Source organism: Corvus hawaiiensis, chromosome 26 (assembly GCF_020740725.1).
Source record: "Corvus hawaiiensis isolate bCorHaw1 chromosome 26, bCorHaw1.pri.cur, whole genome shotgun sequence".
Classification (NCBI taxonomy): domain Eukaryota; kingdom Metazoa; phylum Chordata; class Aves; order Passeriformes; family Corvidae; genus Corvus; species Corvus hawaiiensis.
In genome coordinates, this window is record NC_063238.1 from 41,500,526 (window position 1) to 41,520,599 (window position 20,074).

A 20,074-nucleotide genomic window follows, 5' to 3' on the forward strand; every position below is an offset into this window, starting at 1 on the left:
AATGAAGGAGAATACCCCAAACACTGAAATTTATTTCCCCAAGCCCACTTACTTCCCTGTAAGAGACAACAGTTGCTCTGGGGACAGGCTGAGGAGTATCAGCTATTTTCCAAGCAAAAGCCAGGACAGAGCTCAGAAAGGCGTCAGGCACCACATGGAGTGGTTTGTGTTCCTTATATCCACACTCATTGCTCTGAAAACCCTGGTGGTGCCTGTCAGCAGAGAGAGAGCACAGAGCCCTTGGAAGGGCCCAGCCTGAGAGAAGAGGATGTTCTGTACTGAACTCGCACACGTGTGAGCCTAGCCTGCCTGGAAGAAGCTGAAGTTTATCATAACCTTGGTGGCAAAGTAAATCTCTCTGCAATGACCCAGAAGTCCAGAATAGAAACCAGTCAGGACGCCCAGCAAAATTCCACTTCCAGAAGCCAGGAGGAGCTATAAGCATGTAGGTCTTACTGGCAAGGAGCAACATCCATTAATTAGCTTTATACTTGAGAAGAGAGTGGTTGTTCTTTACACCTTAAAGTGCCAACTGAAATCTTCTGAAACGAATTTTGTATCAAGAAAAAAGCCCCGAATGTATTAAAACAAAATTAAAACATGCATAACATCCAAACTACATAAAGAACCCCAATCTTTGAGATTTCACTAGGAAAATATTTCTAACCATAAAAGATAAAAAGGAACATTAATTTCTCTATCTGCAATACTGTATTTAAACAAGTGCTATGCTGGATACAACAAGATTTCTCATCCAATACGAGTTTAATTCCACCTGAAATAAAACCGTGAAGTTGGAAAGCACCTGAAGTCACTTGCAGTAGAGATACAATCCAGAGAACATCCTTTGGAAGCTGCCCCTTAGGTGGAAGTGCTGTTGCACCTACTGTCAGTGGCTGACCAGCATCTTTGAAATCACACAATAAGTAGACATACTTTTATCTACAGAATGCCTGCACCAATTCCCTGCTCAAACACTGGCCTGAGGAATAAGTCAGAATTATAAAGCTAAACAGAACTGCTGCTTATAATCTCTTCCTATTGATAATGTGTCTTCTGCACTCACTAATTGAGAATCATAGAATTATTTTGGTTGGAAAAGATCTCTAAGACCATTGAGTCCAAGCATCAACCAACCCTGCCAAGGCCACTGCTAAACCATGTCACCAAGTGTCACATCTACACATCTTTTGAATATTTCCAGGGATGGGAATTCAACCGCTTCCCTGGGCAGCCTGTTCCAATGCTTAACCACTCTTTTGGTGAAGGCATTTTTCCTAATACATAATCTAAACTGCCCTTGATGCAACTTGAGGCCATTTCCTCTCATCCTGTCCCTTGTTACCTGGGAGAAGAAACTGACCCCACCTGGCTACACTCTCCTGTCAGGGAGTTGTAGAGAGCAATAAGGTCCCCCCTGAGCCTCCTTTTCTCCAGGCATTCAGGGATTTTGGATGATGTTAGCAGAGTCATTTTGTCAAGTTTCCTGCTTTCTTTTATGCCTTGCTACCTGAGAAGTTAAACACAGAACTGCCAAGTGATTTCAGGTGCTGTTCAAATCAGCAAGAGATCTGCTCTGAGTGCAAATTTTAAATGCTACAACAAAAGCAGGCATGTCAGAGCACAGACCCAAAGCTGAAACCTTTCATCTTAAGTTCTGTGACTCCATCCAGTACAAATACTAATAAAGCCATAAGATGAATGGGTGAAGGCAGTACTACCACAGCACACTTAACAGGAAAACTCCATCCTGTAAGAGGAGGGCTTGAAGACTGCCATGAATAGACAGGGTATTTTGGGAGTAAACAGATCGTGATTCTGTGGAACAAAGCATGTGATCACATAATGAAAAGACTTTCATGGTCCAAGGAACAGCTTGACTTTTTGCAATAAGAATACAAAAAGTAACAGTTTATAAAGCAGTACATTTTTTTGTCACTTCCACTGAAACTGTCATTTCAGTATTTGCATATACAATACTACTTTCAAAGAGCAAGTAGCACTAATTCCTTCCTCCTACCAAATCCTCAGCCAGAAAAAAAACCCAAAAAACACAGACTTCAATGTAAACCTGACAAGTCAGAAGTACTTGCAATTTACATCTATAATTTTTCACTGTTTCCTCTTACTCTACGTTATATTTCACAACCTTATTATTCACTGAGCTGGTTTTCTATAAAGTCTTATCTAGGCAGGTACTGCAAGATATTTACCTAACAAACCAATAAATACTTTGTTGTCATGGTTTTACCAGGATATGACTCACTTGGAACCATGTACTCCAGGGAGCAAATGGCTTCAGTTCACAAAACATACAAGTGCACTTTTTCGCTTGTGACATCACAACAGTCAGAGCTGTTCCTTTCAAAAGGTCAAACAAAATTAAAGGAAGCATTTAAAACCCCCTGAAATCACAGATCTGATTTGTACACCTTTATATACGATAAAATGCTTTGTTCCCACCCCCCCAACTCCTTGTTTTCTGGATTTCCCACACTATTAGTTTTCCATGTCGAGGAAATATTTTTCAAGTGTCTGGGTTTCCATCTGAATCATAAGTCAGAATGAACATGAGGCATAAGGCTCCAAATTTTGGTTTTAACTGATAAAAATATCAGTACTGGTTCCAACTGAAATACTTTGGGTTTTTTCCCATTTAAGTGACAAAACAGAATACTACTATTTTTTAAACCATTCAGACTTGTCTTTCGGAGTGATGAGAGTAGACGGAATTCCTTGGAAAAAACTAACTGCGTAATATAAACAAACATTATCCCATACCAGAAAAGGGAAGGGAGAAATTGGAAAGGAGAAGCAATTATTCACCATAAACTTGAAAACTGAAGTTTTAAAAAGGCTGACGACATCCAGAAGTAAGCTACTGAAGAATGAAGATACCTACCCCTGCAAATTTAGATGGTCAGGAAACATTAAATGACCCTCTACTGATTCCTGAAGATGAAAATATGGATACAAGATCACAGCCTGAAGTCCTATTAGGGGCCTGCTCCATGTGAAATGCAAGCAGCCACATCTCTTTTGTTCTCAAGTGTATCACAGTCCAGGCAAGAACATTAACGACTCTAAAGCAGGTGATATCAAAGTTTTAAATAAGGGTAACCACAAGCACAAGTTAGATTCAAAAGTGATCTTGAAGTAGCAGGAGATGAATTTTGTTACCTGCCAGTGCCTAAGCAATAGGAAAAAAACCCCCAGTAATTTAATACAGGTTCCCAAACCACCAACCACAGGGAAGGTTGCAGAAGGGGGGGGGAAACCAAACCACAAAGAAAAAATAAGGATCCAACAAGTTATTCTAGCCGCACTCAAACGTAAGAATATTCCAAACATCCATCTATATGAGCAGCAATAAAGGCAGAAGTTAGAAATACCAACTATACTAAGGAGTAAAACTTAAGTTTGCAAGTATAAACATCCACCCTGGGAGGGGTGGGGTCAAAAGGAATCAAAAAATATGCAGAACAGAAATAAATTCCTATAGTACAAAGAATACTGTGACTGTAACTTCTCTACTCCTGCTTTCAGTTAAACTTCTTCAGATTAGGCCAAGTGCCCCTACAGCAAAGATTTTACTTTATTAAGACCCATTTTTTCTGTACTACAGAAAAGCAGAACATGAGAACAGAGAATTACTAGTATGTTGCTTCAAAAGGCAGCACATGGGACTGGCCAGACAATTTTCAGCCAAGGGACTTTGGCAGGTGATAAAACACCTTACAAACTCCTCCCACACACCATAAATTAACTGCTGCACAGGTCTGCCCACCTCTGTACCCTCAGGCTGAATGGAAGGACCATGAACAGGCTGTCAGAGAAAAGCCAGTTCCAGGAGGCTCAGGAGAAAAAAAAAAAAAAAAAAAAATTCTGTTTTAACACCCACTGTTTAACAATCAGGATTTTCAACAATAATTACAAGGAAAGAACAACAACATCTCATCTTGACCTGCTTTACCCAGAATAACCTCTGTGTGAAATTGAAATCATTAGCTGGTGTACATACCCTAAGTAGACTTTCCAGCTCTCAGCAGCAGGTGCTCAATACAGGATGAAACATGCAATCTGAAACAAACATTTAGAATTCATTAGGATATTTTCTTAACTAATGTCAAAATACTCAAACATCCAAAAAACTTAAGAGCAAATTAACTGATATTCTTGTTATGAAGACAAGATAACCTCCCTAAGGAACCAGCTGCAGAACATATCCTATTTTACAAGTGCAGATTATTTAGCTGGAAATCCTTAGGAAAAGAAAAAAAAAACCCAACCTAGAACAGAACACAGAAGAAGTTTGTATAAGTAGAAGCCAGGGACTTATATTTGAACTCAAAACAGACATCTTACAAAGCAAGTTGCCTGAAATCCTGTTGGTCCCATGAAAGCAAACTAAAAATTTCCCTAGTTATATGGATTTGTTATCTTGAAGGAGGAGAAGGGTTAAAGGATTCTGAAATGAACCTTTATTACTGATAATATACATTTAATGGCAAAAACAAGTGAGCGCTGAAAACCCTGATGAGTGATTCAAAACATTAGCAGCATCCAGATCTAGAATTAGAAAGTGCTTCCCTGGAAAATAAAAAGTGTGTGGGAGGAACTAGTGAAAAGCATTTATTTCCTCAGGGTATGTGCATCACAGGGCAGCCAAGCCAGTTCTCAGCTGAAGTAACAAATATATACAGATATTGCTCAATACAGACATAATACACAGAAAGTTGTGGGTTTGTTTCTTAAAAGGAAACAATTGATCTAAAAGAAATCCAGAGCCAAGTAATGTAGAGAGTTGAGGTTACTACTTTGCTAGTTGTTTTTCTTCTTTCCCTTTCAAACAAATATATACTATAGGGACAAAGGTAATACCACTAGAAAGCCCAAGCTTATATATTATGCACTTAAAATTAGATTTCTAAGAACTGTTTCCCAAGCTTTATTCATCTTAGATACTTAATTTTCCACACACGTAAAGGCCACCAAAAGATATCCACAACAGAATCTCATGACATAACGTAACATAAAAAGTTCAAATTAGCACAGTTTAAGTTTCCATCTAAGCTGTAATAAACTGGTGGTGGAAGAAAAGTAATTTAATTTTTAATTTCAACATGAAAACCAGAAAAAAAGAGTCACAGACATTTACCTGAAACATACATCCACACCATGGAGAAAAAAAAATCAGCAGGAACTTGTGCTGCTCTTACGGTGCTACATAAGATAAATGGCACTGCCTCCAAATACTGATTTATGGTTAACACAGAATCTGCTAAGTCAGATTGTCCCACCATCTCTGCCAGACTGAGTGGCAAACGACAGCTTTCCCCAGAATCACGTCTGCTCTGAACATTTCTATGGAATTAGTCATGATTTGGGACAATTTGTAAAAACACCAATGATTAACACAATGGGAATGATATCAAGTCCTTTATGAAAAGGCAAATTGCTCATTAGACTATTTCTCACACTGAGAAACCCGTGCACTTGTTGATTTAACTGAAGATGTTTTCTGATAAGGCAAAAGCTACTTTTAATTTCCAAGGCCAGTAGTAATGACCTTTCCCTGCTCTGGGAAGTTACATCAGTAGCACCCTCAAAACATTTGTTAAAATAATTGTGTTTGCAATACCATGGGACTTACATGCAGCAGCAAAAAAGCACCAAATACTAGAAAAATATTATTTTAATTGCTGAGGCATCAATAATGCAAACACTTACAGGCATGTTAAATTTTCCACACAAATTCTCCCACTGATTTTCAATAGAATCACCCATGTGTGTAAAATTCAGTGTACAAATGCATGGCACTGTGATTTGATTTGATGTTGGAAGGCAATCCCAGAGGACAGATAAAGGGCCTCTCGTTTGCTCATTAGCTGCTACGAGTAAGGTATTCAGGACAATCCAAACACTGATCATCTCTTCCCCCTTACACCAACAGCCATTTCCAGACATACCTTCCCTGTATTTGTTTTCACTGGTTACTTATTGATTTACTTCATTCATCAATTACTTAGGAAGCAAGTGGTGACAAGAACTCTCCTATGCTAAACTCAAGTCCAACCAGTTTCAACACTTCTTAAAACACCAATTAGTCTCCTCCTAATAGGGATAAAATGCTGAAAGCTTCTAAAGTGGTCAAAAGGACATTAAATGTAAAAAATGGTTTGGGTTGAAGATTTGTGCTTTTATTTCAACTTTTTGTAAAAAAAAAAAAACAAAAAACTTACTTATCTTACAAAATGGTTTCTTTAAAGTAAAAAAAACCCAAACGAGTACATCTGCTCAGGGGGAAAAAATTAGAGGGGAGGGGGATTTTTCACAGCTTTTGAAATTTCTCTACCTTTTTCCACATGGGAAAGGTTTTCAGTAAAGTAAAGTGACAATATTTAAATGTTAAATTTAATGATTTTTTGTGGTGTAAAACTATTCCTTTTAAGACTTTTCCCAACCAGCTGCAAATAACCCACTTGGTCCAGTTTTGCTTCCTTCTTTTTTTTTGTTCTGTTTTATCTATCACTGTAATACCTTATTCTTCTCTTAAAATCAATGCAGAATCCTACGTAATTGTAATTAAAAGACAATTTACTTGTAGATCTAAACATCCACATACAAAGCCTGGAATTTTAAGTTTTGTCCTCCAGGATCATTCTATTCCCTTTCCAATTTGATTCCTTCCCCAACCACACCACTGAGCCATTAGACAATTACCAGTATCCAGGAGTAAAAATCTTAATTTATCTTCTAGGCACGGAGCTCCTTCCTCAGCTTCCTCATGTTTCCAGTGAGCTTTAAAGCTCTTTGATCACACTTTTCAAGAAAACTTGTCCTCTTCACTCTCTTCACACACAAATACCTCTCCTTCAACGCTTTCCCAGATTCTCCACTCCAACACAGCAATGACTTTAATGTCCACAAAACCAAAGATGGACCACTAAAGACCAACATTATTTGTTTCACTTCCCTCTCCTAACTCTGATCCACAGCAAGAAAGCAAATAAACAATTTTATGCAATGCAAAGTTTTTATCCTTACAAAGCATTTAATCTGGTCTCTGATGATGCCCCTTTGGCTCTACAGTGAGGCAAAGGAAAACTCCACAAAGATCACAGAAGACAGGAAAGACTTGAAGAGCTCTGTCAGTGCAGGGAAAGAAGAGAACAGCAACTGCTGGGCACAAGTAATATCTTCTTTAGCAGAGATGAGACACCTATAGCCAAGTTATCTGCAATGTTATTATTCCTGTAGCTGTACTCTCCTGTATCTTGCACAAACAACTGAATCAAGTGAACTTTGGCAGTCACTGAGCAACCACAAACAAATTTCCATTAGGGAATTGTACACTGTTCATAGGGAATTACTCTCCAGTCACTTGTTTTAAGGAAGCAGAAAGGAACTAAGCTTTAGTTTTTTAACAAGATAGAAATGAAGCATTCCATAGGTGTTTTGAAAAAATACAGACTGGATGAACATATATATATAGGACACAAAAAAAGGGGATGAAGCTGCATCAGGGGGAATTCAGACTGGATATGAGGAAAAGGTCCTTCACAGGGAGGGTGGTCAGTCACTGGAACAGGCTCCCCAAGGAAGCAGTCATGGCACCAAGCCTTAGGCAGACTCAATGATCCTTTTGGGTGCCTTCCAACTTGTACATACACAAAACCATAGATTATCTCACTACTCCTCTACACCTCACGCAATGAGGGCAGCAGACCTGCCTGGAGCACTTTCAGCAGCAGCACCAAAAACACACCCATGCAAAAGAATAATTACAACACAGCCCTGAGAACAATCTGTGAACAAATGACCACTGGCCTTCAGGAGAAGCCCCAGAACAGTCAGGGCAGTTACTGAATTCTAGACCGACTCAAAAGCAGTGTTTGCATGGACAATGCTGTGAGCATTTAATAGTCTTGCTTCAGGATAATTGGCACACAAGCACTAATTTCATCTTGCCATTGCTTAGTGGCTTGGTCACCAGAAGGATATAGTCCATAAAGCAGAACCTGGATACCTCACTGGACCCAAACACAGAGCCTAAGCACATCACCCCAAAAGACAGTCCCCTAATGGCCACTGTAAGCTACACCACCAGTACTTCTGCAGAAACTTTTAACTAGATTGCTATAGCTAAACTGCAGAAAGAAGTGCAAATTTCAGTAAGATGTCAATTCCATATGATATGAAAAACACACCAAAAAAAAATAGAGTCCATACTTACTATCACTCCCTATTCACATGAGTAATCAGAAAAAATGAGCCAAAGAGACAAAGCTTTAACAACACAGAACACAAGTTCAACATAACACTTCAAACTGCTGCAACACAGACTCAGTGCAAAAAACGATCATATTTCAAGTGACAGCTGTGCATTAAGTACTCACACTATAGGCACATGGGCACCACTCTCCCCCTCCCCACTTCCTTTTGACTGTGCTCCAAATCCTTTCTCTAACTCACCTTTTGCCTTTCCAAAACTGACCTAGACCCAGCTGCCCACAAGGTCTTGCCTTGTTTTTCTACTTCTATCAACTTCAAGAGTAAGGTATTAAAGGAAATGTGTTTTATGTACATTTATTTTCACAACTTGTGCAGTCCTCACCCTTCTTGTACTTTCACTCTATGATCTCTTCCTCAGTATAATATGACCAATGTTCCTATTCCACTTGAGAATACTGGGGCTCAGTATCTATTTCAACAGAGGTAACAAAGACTTTTGAAAGAGAGAACTTCAATGCAATTCCCATTTAACACCAAAAAGTCACGCAGATAAATAGATTACAGAATTCCAAAATCTGTGTCCTAGGAAGGGAAGCTCTGTTCAATACTCTCTTCAGATTGTGAAACAGTTTAAAGGTTTTGTTTGCCTTTATGAGAAGAAAAAGCTGATGCAGTTGTACAATGAAGCCAACATTACACACTCCTGTCTTGAAGAATTCCCTCTCCTCTCCTGATGAAAGGAGAGCAAGGCCCAACACTGGCTGCTGGAAGCCCTGGAACAGCGTGAGACGAGCAGTGCTGCCGTCACACAAAGAAACCCTCCCTTCACTGAGCTGAATGAGCAGGGGCTTGGGGGCCTATGACACAACTAAACTTTCACCTCGTTTAAATCTCCAGCCAAGGATTAATCATATGCACTGCACACCAGCTTCTTCTAAAGGGACCTAATCTTCTAAAAATATTCACTTGGTTGTTTAATAAATTCATGTAGGTAGCAAATTTTCACAGTACCAAAGCTCAATTTCTTATACAAATGAAATACTGTCAGGAACTCCAGGCAGGAAATGGAACAGAAGTGAATTCAGTCTTACATCCCACTCCTCCTTTTAACTCCATTCTTTGACTAAGTTTTACAGAGGTTCTGACCGATATTTTTTTCCATCCACCACTCAAAAAACAGAGATATTAAACTCAATCTAATATTCACAAAGTGTTCAAGAAGAGACCGGGTCAGAATATTCCCCCAGAGAACCACATCCCATATACTTTTTTTTCCACTGTTTCTCTTATAAACTTCAATCCTCAAACTGCACCATCAAAATACATGGGCAAAATAAAAACAGTATTATTCACTTATGGAAATTGATTGATTTTTCCTGACAACCATTGATTAATACGTGCAAAACAGTTTCTGTGCATATGCACTGAAGAGTATAGTAACTGCAATCCTCCTTGGAGGAGATTTCCCCAAGCCACCAGTCGAAATCCCACAATTTACAAAGGCAATCCTAAACAAAAAAACCAAGTAAATCTGAAATTATTATTTTCCTGATAATGAAGAGTTGGTACCTAGTCTATGTGTTTTTAGAACTGATGAAACAGGTTTTAATGCAGATGACAAGAAAAGGCTTCCCTTTACTTCCACACCAATTCAGGGGTTCTTAAATGACATTTATTTCCCCAGACCACAGCAGTTTACACAAGTTCACACACATTGCACAGACGCACACTCTTAGCTTCCCCTTTTAGCCTAAAGGCACCATGAAGACTCAGATGCAGCACTGAAGTGTTAATTTCAACAGCTTCTGCCTCTAATTTTTAACACAGTGATTAAAAAGCTACCACATCCATGCATTTACTCCTTCCTAAGGATCATCTCAAATGCAGGCAGCTCCATTAATCCCAGCTTTCAGCAGCAGCTGTACCAGGTACAGCCAGCCATGATTACCACATTTTGTCTTCATACACATTTCCACTAAAGATTACTTAATTCTGCTTCCCAATGTCAGTAGCAACTTGTTCCTTCCATGGCAAAATGCTGAGAAACATTCTGACTTGATTTAAAACAGATTCATGTGAGTTATGATTAAGACAAAGCCTAGTGGTAAAACATCAAATACAAATTATACTGAAGAGTGAAAGACTGACAGAAAAACAAAGGGAAGAGTCAACAGAAATTCCTATTATTCTGAAAACAAAGCTCATCTTATTAATAGGTAATAATATACTATGATTAATTAAAGGACAATACTAAAAGAAATAAGAAAAGTCATCCTAAGGCCACTCTATCAACTTGTTTGTACAATTTAAAAGTCTCACCTGTTTTACTCCTTGAAATTGGATCAAAACAGCAACTAAACTAATAGTGGTAACATCAATAACCAGTTTATAATTCTGTTTTCCAAGCCATATCTAGGTAACATCTGCATCTGTAGAACACTACAGTTTCATTTACAGAAAAGGTCTACTCCCCGTGACCTTTCCAGCCTTCCACAAAGGAAACACAACCTTTGCCTTCAACAGATTCACATCAAAGCTGCCCTGTGTTGCGGTGGCTAAGTCCACTTTACACCCCCCAAGTTGCCTTAAAAGTGGTCTCTCCTTACAACACTGTGCTAGAAAGTTCTCTCTTTGTCTAGATCCTGCTGGTTGCTGGTCCTCTCCCCCCTCCCATCCCTTTTCCCATTGGCCCCTGTTATGTCATTCAACCTTGCCTCTGCCCCCTAGCCCTCAGACTATAGGTTTTGGATGCTCTGCCTGCCTTTGGGAGTTTTCGGGATAAAACTGGCACAGGCTTTCAGTTTGGCGGTTCTTCTTGCCTCTGCTCTCTTCGGGCGTGTTGTCATTAAACACCTCGGAATTGCACGCAGAGAACGTTCGTGCACAGACTGTGTGTGTGAGCGGCTGTTTGTGACTGCCTGCAAAGGTGAGGTTGTGTGCACGCGTGGGTGCTGGCAAAGCGCCGCCTCAGCGGTCCATGAGGGACCCAGCAGGAACAAACGCGGCATCGATCCACCGAAGCCCTCTTCCACAGCCCAGTCTGGGGCAATCGGAGAGATAACAGAGAGCACATGAGCTCAGGGAGAACTCTCAGCTGCTGGGGTTACTGTCAGCTACCTTTTGATTATCACCATAATTCTGCAAATAACCCCACATTCTTTACCTGTTCTCATCATTAAAATCAGTGCTGGACAGGATTCAAGAGGTGACCTTGTCAAACTGCCACTCCTAAGGTAGGAATGAACAGCATCCCCTTTCTGACTGCTGTCTAATTTGTTCTTGATGAATCCCTTCCCTAATCTATTTCAGTGGTTTGTTATTCTTGGAATTAGATGTCTTCCTCCCCAAGTAGCAGCCCATGTCTTTGGTCCTATTATTTAAGTCAACTAATTCTCATTTTAGTCCCTTTAATCCTTTATCATCTTCATCCTCATAGTGGCCTAACACATGGGAATAACTTCTTATCTCTCTGTAGTCTTAACATCTTAATTTGTTCAGTTCTTGGATGTTGTATTCTCAGGCATCTACTACCAAAAGCATCCAAAAGAGGAAAACCCTTTCTTGATGTCCAGTGCCCAAAACTGAACACAGAATTTTAATTAAAACCTACCAGTGCTGAATCTAGCAGAAAAATTATTTACCCCCCCACTACACCACAGCAGAGCATTTTGTTACCTGCACCAGCAGAACAAGGTTAATCACAAACTGAGCACCCATCAATCAATCAATCACCTGCACTCCCCAGTTCACTCAGCTCCTGTAGGATTTTAAAAGCATATTTTGAGCAGAACATTTGAACAACAAAATTCAAAATGCACTAAACGCAGAGTAGGAACAGAGGCTGTAGAGCTGAAGAAGTGCAGAAAACAGCTGGCTTTGTGATTTATACAAACTGAAGTGGAAATGACAAGATAATTAATAAACTAACTGAAATCTAGAAGCCTCTAGGATATAGCGCTTAAGCCTGAAATAGAAAATGAGAGCTGATAAAAATTCAGAATTACTTCTTTAGCCATTAATTAACAGTGTTCCCATAATGGAGCTGTTAACACCAGAGTAAGAACTGAAACTGTAATTTGTAACATTTGCAAAGAGATTCACTGAGAGCGAGAGACCAACACATGTCAGCAGTCTGTGAAGGTTTCCTGGGTGAAAGCTGGCAATGGAAAACAAGTTAAAAATGTAACAGTATTAAATAGTTTTTTATATAATTAAAAATGGAACTCAAGAGATTAAAACTCTCCAACTTGTGGCTCATTACTCGGGAGGTACAATTGTACGTACATATTATTTATCAGCCCTTTTTCTGCCATACCTGTAAAACAAAATGTGTTTTATTTAGCAAATGCAGTTCTGAGTCAGGCATGAGGAGGGGTAACGAGCACACTGACAAACATGAATTAACTGCAATGGCCATGCCATGGTTCACTCCAAGCTGTAAGATGGCACCTTAAATCAACAACTTGGATCCAACACCATTGTTTCTGCTTCTCCTTGTGATGGGCACTTCAAACCCTCCACAGGAAGCACCTCAGAACTGAGGTGGTTTTGTGCCAGGTTCACTGCCCTTATATTAAAGGGGAATAAACAACAGCACAGCAGCTGAATTGGTTCTGCCATTGAAAGGAAAAGAAGCCGCCACAGGAGGAGAAATAAAATCATCTCAACTTTTGACACTGCAGCTGTGTCGGTGGTTCCCACCTCTCTGCACCACTGGCGGACAAAACCAGCATTACCATGCATGAAGGGTCCTAGACAGTGGCAAAAATACAAGAACACCTTCACCAAGTTCTGGAACTTGGTGAGGGAAAAGGGTGAAGAAAGAGAGGATAGGACTTACACAATAAAGTATGAAGTTCACCTCTTTACAAAAACTTAGTTCCACCAACTGAATGACAAAGGTCCCTGTTATACATCCCTTTTGTGCCTAGACTGTGAAATCCATTGTGAACAATTACCTCCGCCTGCAAACAGCTTCCACTACAAGAGCATCCGTAAAGCAGCAAAGGGGATGGAGGAGGAGACTGCTAAAATCTGAGGTACACTCAGGCATAAAAGAACCACAAGAGCATTCAGCCGCCAGCAAAAGGAATTTGTACTTGAAAAGTGTATTAGAAACAGCAGGGGGAAATACTGGTAAACAACTTGGTTGGTTAACCAAAAATAAAAAAGAACCGTACTCTTTTAAACACTAACTTTATTTTTCTTCTTTCTGTATTAACCTTTACTTGAACAAAAGCAGGCAATAAAAATTCCAGCATACTAACCCAGAACATAGACTATTTTCCCCTCTGAAGACAGAAAGATTGGAACTGCCCAATTCCAAAGGAAAAGAAATCAAGAACAGGTACCTGTGTGCAAATAGGAAAATGGTGGCAGATTTCATGTTTTCGCACTATCTTTCACAGAAAAAGAATTTAAAAGATTGCCTGAAATCAGTAAGAGGAAATTCTCTTTTGAAGATCACAGAATTTCTGAATCTCAAAGCTGCAGAGTATTACTGGGAACAAACTTGCCTCAGCATTCATGCTGAACATAAAACCTACAACAGACGGGATAAAACAGGTATTGATTGATGTAAATCTCCACCACTGGATATAACTCAGACATTGGGATTTCTAAGTCTCTCACCAGTACCTTCAATAGAAGTAACCTTGGATGCACTGCTAGAAAATTACCTATTAAATGCTAATGGAGCAGAGACCTTACTGGCTACTGTACATCCCATGGATTGTATCAGTAAAGATTCCAGGTGTGCTTAAGGCCTGGAAAAGAAGTGGATACCTGGTTAAAGAGATGCATTCACAGATGCAAAATACATCATTTAATTCATTCTGAGCCTCTGCTAAATTAAACTTCTGGTATCCCCTTGAAACCTAATCATTTGCCGCAAGAAAATAGGAAAAAAGAAAAGTAAAAGGGGGGGAAAAAATCTGCTGCTTCAAATCCTTCCTACAAACTTCAATGGGACTACAGGAAAAAATTATCTCTGCGTTCCAAAGACACTTTAGAGGCTCAGATAGTCTTCTCCCTCTCCCCTCCTCCAAACCAAAATAAAACAAAAGCAGGAATCGCACATTTTTATGTGTGGGTAAACAATGCAAGGTCCGAGCATGGCAGCAGGAAGCGGGAGCAGTTCAGAATCAGCAGAGTCCTCTGACCCCTTTCTCGCTGTCCCAAGCTGTGGAACAGCTTCAGCTCAGTCACTTCTATCTCTGCAAAGACAGCAAGTGCCTCATTTAAGGACTCTTGACACATACACAGGCTAAATGTTTCCAAATTTATTGTTCAAGATAGCTGGAACGACAGTAGTGGCTGCAGGACACTGACGCACAGGTTTTGCTTACACACTTCTGGGCAAAAGCAAGGAAATTAGTCTGGGATCTTGAAATGAGTTAAATTACAGTTCCATGGGCAGGGAAAGGGTCAGCATTAGAGGGATTAACTCTAAACTGACCTATATTACACTCTTACCAAGTTGGAACCCTGCAGCAAAATGAAACAGAGCTGAGTGCTTGAGGTCACCTTCCCAGAAGAAAAACAAGAAGTAATGCTTCCATGCAACAGGAAGCTAACCAAAACTACTTTAAAGTTCTTCCATATGCCCCTTCTGCACGGAACATCATAAAAAGGGGCAGAGGGATGATGCAGAAAATCAGATGGCAGAAAAAAGTCTTGAAGCCATAGGCAAAAAACGAAATCCAAACCAGGAGAGTTTTTCCAGTTCAGCCATGGACAGTTGCAGAGCTGAAGAACATTTAAATGCAGCCAAAATTCACACTAATGCAAGTGAATCAGACGTTCTCTAACAAAGCCTGTTGCCTTCAGCATTTGTTAATTACCTCTTCCATTCTGATTTTCACTTGACAGAACTTGCATTCAAACCCTGTAAACCAGATTTCAGAAACTATTCTCCATTTTCTTCTCAATTCTTGAACCACTGACACCACCACTGAGCTGCATCTCTACGTTTCAAGCACTGTCAGAGCCAAAGAGAATCAGTTTCTGTGGTTCTTCTGCCGCCTCTGAAACTTTTTCTTCCACACACAACTCCCTGAGTCAACTCCCTCCAAGAACACATCCCTCTGATGTGCTGAAAGGTGCACGAACTGCTAAAATTTGCATGGAGGTGCTTGGAAAGCTACCACACACCTGGGTAATCACAGCCGTCTCTTTTGCACCTGCTTTAATACAAATCCAGAAAACCAGGTAAAGCCACACGAAGTTTTTTGTGCTTTTGGTTGTTTGATTATATTTTTGTGGGTTTTTTTAAAATAAAAGCCCTAACACTCAGAAGTCTACCCAAATGCAAGATTTGGATCCCAGCACCAGGAACACAATGCTGAACAAGCAACAAACTCCTATTTTGGAAGCTTACATGGTGGAAAGAACACAGACGTTATACAGGAATGGGACAGAGAACATAAAAATAAAAACCTGCAAGTTTGGGTTTGTAGGTTTAAAAACTGTTCAGCCCCTAAATAACCACTTTCTTCAACAGTTTTTCATATTAGCCATCAAGCACTGCCTGAATATGGAGAGCAGGACATAAGGATGAAAGCTTTCAGAAAGATCTACTCTATCTCCACAGAAGTTCTTCCTCTCCCACACCCAAAAAACCCTATTTAAAACCAGGTATCTATATGGATACCATGTTTTCCACTTAATTTCCCATTCTTTCAGCTTCATGTCTTTGTAACAGACACAATAAACCACATTCATTGAACACTGGTAGAACACACAACTTTCAAGGCTTTTAAGTAGCATTATATACAAACCAAGAGATTCACCTGAAATCGTGAACAATCAACAAACTCTGCTCTTGCAGTAATCTGCATCAAGGTTCTAGGTTTGGGTTTTTTCCACACGTAGAATTAGAAAGACAGCTTTTAGCACACAACTATCCTGCAAAAGTTACCATTCAAGGAGACAAGGATCACTGTAGTTCAGGTGCTAAATAAATGCATTCTAAATTGCCTTCCAGAAGGTTTCTCCATCATTTCTGCTCTTATTCCATACAAGGACTTAAAGTGATGCAGTAAGGATTTCTTCGTTGCAGTTTTTAAAATTCTGACCTCTAATCAAAACCTTCTCAAGAAATTAAGTCAGTATGTCCATGTTTTCAGTGGTACTTGAAACTTTACTATTACCCTAACACGAGACAAGAGGAAACACACCTTTAGTCTGGAATCCACATCTGATGGAACTAAATATCAGTCACACGAGGAAATAGATCTGGAATATGAATCCAGTACGAGAGTGTCCTTTTAAACTGCCTCCTGCCCATTTACTGGCATTTATCCAGAATGTGAAAATACACTTTAGGCAATAATCTACATAAAACGTAAAGGTACAAAGGTCCAATTTAAGACAAATAAAACCACATGAGACTATTCGAATCTTGTATGTTTTTACAGAGATTTAATAGCAAAATTACAACCTACTTATAGTTACCAATATTCTTCAAAACTATGCTCTGAGAGGACAGAAGGTTCTTTTTCATAGGGAAAAGGACTTTTCCATAAATCCTAAAAGATGTAAAATGAATGGGAAAAGCCTGTATTGTTATTACAAATTATATCAAAATAAAGACCATTCTACTACACACAGCAGTCCCTACCAGGGGAAAAAAAAAAAAAGATCATTTTGTTATACAAATGGCAAGAAATAAATTATTGATTTTTGAGTTACCCTCCTAGTGGAGGAAAAAACCTCCAAACCACCACATTCACAGATGCATAAAAAAAGCAGAAGATAATTTCCTAAACCATTAAAGCCACCTCTTGTACTACTTAATCTCTAGAGAGCACTCCTGCTTTTCTCTCCTCCTGTCATCCTCCCCAAAATATCTATTAGCTTGGTGGAGTTCATAATACTGAGATCCCCCATTCAACTATTACTCATATGGCAAACCATTATATTACCAAAAAAAAAAAAAGCCCTTTCCACAACAAAGTCTGAAGCAAAGTCACATCACTAGATATCATGAAAGAATTTTTAAAGCTATTTCAGCAAATTACACATTCAAGACATGAGCGCTATTCTAAGAATATTCCTTTCTGGATGAAGTATTCCAACAGGCTACTAGTTGATTGCTGTGTCACTACACATGCTTAGTACCTTTAATAATACCCAAGGCTGAGGCCAAAAAAAGCTTAGAGCTTTTGACAAATAAGCACTGTGTCATTTTCCTTTCATGTATACATTTTAACCTTCCTGCAAAATAAAAGGTCAACCAACACAAACATAAATCCCAGCCATGTTCCACAAAAACTGCATTTAAGACATAATAGCACAAAAGACAAATTAATTTCAGAACTGTTTTTCTCTTGCTGAGTTGCCTGTAGAGTTTTACAGTCCTGTGAGAGGCAATTTTTCCAGCAACCAGTGCCTCTTCCCTTTTTGTTCTGTTAACAGGATCCCAGATTTTAGGACCATTAAATTTCCTGCACGGATCGATCTCGACACACACACATTCTGTACAGAATCTTAGCCACAAACCCTGCTTTAAGAAACCCAAGGGCTGTGTTCCCCATCCACAAATCACACCACAAAGGTGTTCCCACAAAGGGGGGTAAGGTAACAGCCTGATTTCAAGGGTAACAAAAAAAGGGCCAGGCAGAGAAAGGAAGCGGTGGAACTTTGGACGTGGACAACATCAGTGAGATAACAAACTGTTCCAAATAACTGTGTAACATTTAATATTTTCTGGCCCAAATCCAGTTGCACTCCTGACCTTACCCAGGTTTAACAGAACCAGAGACGACAAAGGCAGATTAGCTTCGAGGAATGTAGGACTTTTCCAATTAATCCACGAGGGGGAAAAAAATATATCAAGCAATTTAATGCCAAAGGAATGTGAATTTTAAAGGGACGCTGCAATATCACTTCACTCCTACACTAACATTTGCATTAAATACTTCAATATGAATTCCCAAATGTTTCTCTTTTCAAGTGAACTTTTTGTTTAATGCCTTTACTACAGCACTGCTCTTATCCCAGTGAAACTGCCAAAAACTGGGCTCCAGGCTGACGCTGCTCCAGTGCCAGGGCCTGCAGGATACTCTGCTCCCAAAGCACTGGAACAGGACTGACTGCGAGGCAGCTAACACAGAAACAACATAGCCAACACTGTTCCAGCCAGAAGACAACAAAAAAGAACGGGAAATCAAAGAAAAAAGTCTACTCCTTGTCCCAAAAAAAGCATCATCAGAGCACAGGAGGTCTGGGAAGAGAATGAATGTGAGAACTGGAAATGTACAGCATATGCTTCAGAATTAGTCGCGGGGATTTGAGGAGAACGATTCTCTGTTACAGCTGCAATTCTCACTGTACTCCAAAATCAGGTTTACAACCGGAAAACGAAAAGATATCAGATTTCTCCAAGAAGTGCAAAGGCTCCTCTGTGTGATCCAACTTCTGTGGCACCACCGGGCCGACTATGAGCCGGGCTGAGGGGACGCTCGCTCCCCTTCCCCGCTGCAGGCGGCGGGGGCTGTCCCCGGGTTAAGGGACCGGAGCGCTGCCCCGATTCTCTTTGGATCACACGGTCCCAGCGAGCGCAGTACCAGAACAAACCAAAAATAAACCCCCAAAGCCCATACACCTAAAAAAAGCCCCAAATCCTAAAGAGAAGAAACCTCAACCACTTCCCCTGCGCTCCCGCTCCGGCTCCAAGAGGCAGCCACGGATTTACGCGCTTGCCTGAGGAGAGGAAGGGGCAAAGCCAGGCGGTCCGGCCCCGGGAGCGAGGGGACACCTCCTCCTCCTCCCTTCCCTTTCCCTTTGTTTACTTTACGGACCGTCCCGCTCCACCTCGCCGCCTCCCGACACATCCGGTGGGACCGGCCGGGGCTGCAGGGCGGGCAGGGCGCAGGGGGCGGCCGGATCCCCCGGGGAGGGGGACGGGGCAGGCGGGGCACCAGATGACCTCTCCCCGCAGCCTCCTCCTCTCCCATCCCCTTCCCATTCTGCCTTCCCGGGGAGGGAAGCGGCCGTACCCAGAGAGACCCCCAGCCCACCGCGCGGTGCCTCCTGCGCCCCGGTGTCCGCGGCAGCCCCTCCCCGAGGACACAGGAACGGGCGGCACCACGGACGATGTTCCCTTCCCTGCGGAGCCGTCGCCGCTCCCCAAGCCGGGGGTTGGGGCGGGGGACACAGAAGGAGACACCGCTGCCCCCCTACACCCCCTCCCCGTGATGTAAATCGGGGCCGCTCCGCCCGCCCCCTCCCCGGGCAGCGCTCGCCACCAGCACTCACCGCGCCGCGGGCACGGCCGCCTCCGGGGCTGCGGCGAAGAGGAGAAGCCGCGGTGGAGGAGGAGGACGAGGAGGAGGAGAAGGCTCCGAAGGGTCTGCGCGGGCAGTGCCGCCTCCCTCCTTCTTCCCCTCCCTCCCTCCGTCCTTCTCTCCCCGCCCTCCCGGCGCGCTGCACCATGGGATGCGCCGCTACCCCCCCCAACATGGCTGCGGGGGGGTCACGGTGCCGCCCCTCAGGGAGCGGGGTGGAGGAGGTGGAGAGGGCGCGTCCCGTCTCCGCGCCCGCCTCAAGGGCTCTCTCCTCCCTCCCTCCCTCTTTCTCTCCTTCGCTCCTTCCCCGAGGCAGCGCAGATCCTGACGGGATCTGGCGAATTTGCTCGGGAAGAGGCGAAGTTTGACGCCTTGTCCTCGCTCAGTGGCACCAGCTGGCACAGTTGTTCCCTTGTTCTAACACTGGGATATTCCAGTTGTGGAGTTTCCCTCCCTGGGGGTATCCCAGAGCCGTCTGGACGCGATCCTGTGCCGTGTGCTCTGAGATGACCCTGCTTGAGCAGGGGGTCGGACCAGATGACCCTGGTCAG

At 41.6% G+C, this 20,074-nt stretch overlaps 1 protein-coding gene across 2 annotated transcripts in view; it reads right to left on the reverse strand.

Annotated features, from left to right (window-relative positions):
* The window catches only part of PTK2 (protein tyrosine kinase 2), a 198,443-nt gene extending 178,858 nt beyond the window's left edge, over nt 1–19,585 (reverse strand). For both annotated transcript variants that reach the window (XM_048286970.1, XM_048286969.1), the window contains exons 1-2: nt 19,495–19,585; nt 4,022–4,080 (exon numbers count right to left, since the gene is read on the reverse strand). The gene's annotated coding sequence lies outside the window, so the exon portion shown is untranslated. The remainder of the gene's footprint in view (nt 1–4,021; nt 4,081–19,494) is intronic.
* Nucleotides 19,586–20,074: the final 489 nt, after the last annotated feature.